This window comes from Mesoplodon bidens (assembly GCF_964165515.1).
Source record: "Mesoplodon bidens genome assembly, chromosome: 3".
Lineage (NCBI taxonomy): Eukaryota > Metazoa > Chordata > Mammalia > Artiodactyla > Ziphiidae > Mesoplodon > Mesoplodon bidens.
Genome location: NC_138178.1, coordinates 134,319,666 through 134,321,567, shown reverse-complemented (window position 1 = coordinate 134,321,567; position 1,902 = coordinate 134,319,666). Strand labels below are relative to the sequence as shown.

The 1,902-nt window shown below is 47.0% G+C and overlaps 1 pseudogene across 1 annotated transcript; it reads left to right on the top strand.

Moving 5' to 3' along the window:
• The first annotated feature begins 566 nt into the window (after positions 1-566).
• On the top strand, positions 567-1,644 carry LOC308614452 (charged multivesicular body protein 4b-like; annotated as a pseudogene). Its single transcript has 2 exons — positions 567-1,281; positions 1,491-1,644. The product of its transcript is annotated as a charged multivesicular body protein 4b-like (transcript).
• Positions 1,645-1,902: the final 258 nt, after the last annotated feature.

Genomic DNA, 1,902 nt, shown 5'->3' with positions numbered 1-1,902 from the left:
AAGAAATCACAATGGAATTAGAATGTGTTTAGAAGTGAATCACAATTTTTAAAAAAACTTGCATAATGCAACTAAAGCATCCTTAATAAATATGAGTAGAAATTAAGAAATTTGCAATGATAAAAAAGTAGATGATCAAGAAAAATAAAAGCTATCTTTTGAAAAGACTGTACAAGGCAAATGTCTCTAAGTAAAACTAAGAAGTCATAAAAAAACACAACCTAATAAGAAAAAGAATATACGTACAGATAAATAAGAGATTTTATAAATCATGAGAGAATACTATGAATAGTTCCATGCCAACAAATTTGGAAACATAAATAAAATGGAATCTTTATTTTGAAAACAAAACCTATCAAAGCTAATATAAGAAGAAATAGAAAACTAAAGACCATAACACTAAAAAAAAAAAAAATTGGATCAGTTGTGAAAAATCTATCCACAAAACAAGAAAACAGAAATACCAGTCTCAGACACTTTTACAAAATCCTATCAAGCCTTCAAAATATAGATTAAACTCTATCTTATAAAAACTGATCTAGGGTGGAGGTGGCGGAGAGGCCTGCGGCAGCAGGGAGCAGGGAGAGGGCGCCGAAGCCGAGCTGAGCCGACCCAGAGCGGGCGGCACAGGCCGGCGTGGCAAGCAGCAACCATGTCGGTGTTCGGGAAGCTGTTCGGGGCTGGAGGGGGTAAGGCCGGCAAGGGTGGCCCAACCCCCCCAGGAGGCCATCCAGAGGCTTCGGGACACTGAGGAGATGCTAAGTAAGAAGCAGGAATTCCTGGAGAAGAAGATCGAGCAGGAGCTGATAGCCACCAAGAAGCACGGCACCAAAAACAGCGCGCTGCCCTCCAGGCACTGAAGTGCAAGAAGAGGTATGAAAAGCAGCTGGCACAGATTGACGGCACACTGTCAACCATCGAGTTCCAGCGAGAGGCCCTGGAGAATGCTAACACCAACACCGAGGTGCTCAAGAACATGGGCTATGCCGCCAAAGCCACGAAGGCTGCCCAAGACAACATGGACATCGATAAAGTTGATGAGTTAATGCAGGATATTGCTGACCAGCAGGAACTTGCAGAAGAGATTTCAACAGCTATTTCAAAACCTGTAGGGTTTGGAGAAGAGTTTGACGAGGATGAGCTCATGGCAGAATTAGAAGAACTAGAACAGGAGGAACTGGACAAGAATTTGCTGGAAATCAGTGGACCGGAAACAGTCCCTCTACCAAATGTTCCCTCTATATCCCTACCATCAAAACCCACCAAGAGGGGGCCTCCCTGGTGGCGCAGTGGTTGAGAGTCCGCCTGCCGATGCAGGGGATACGGGTTCGTGCCCCGGTCTGGGAGGATCCCATATGCCGCGGAGCGGCTGGGCCCGTGAGCCATGGCCGCTGGGCCTGCGCGTCCGGAGCCTGTGCTCCGCAACGGGAGAGGCCACAGCAGTGAGAGGCCCGCATACCGCAAAAAAAAAAAAAAAAAAAAAAAACCACCAAGAAGAAGGAAGAGGAAGACGATGACATGAAGGAATTGGAGACCTGGGCTGGATCCATTTAACTGGTCCAGCGCAGGCTGGGCCCAGACAGAGTCCGGTGGCCTGCGAGGCGGGCAGGCGCGTGCATGTGTGCAGCAGGCAGGCCGTGGTGCAGGCAGGTTCCATTGCTCTCGAATCTCCCTTCAAAGCAGTACGGCTGCATCACTGCTCACTCTGCAAAGCATGGTCTGCACCCAGCGGTACGGGTTGAGGGGAGGAAGGTAGGGGGCTGGGAGGTGCCTGCTGTTTATAATGTTGAATTTCTGTAAAATAAACTGTATTTACAAATCCAAAAAAAACTGATCTAAAAAAAAGGAAGAGGAGAAACTCCCCGACTTGTTTTGTGAAGCTGGTATTTCCTTCACTTTTGA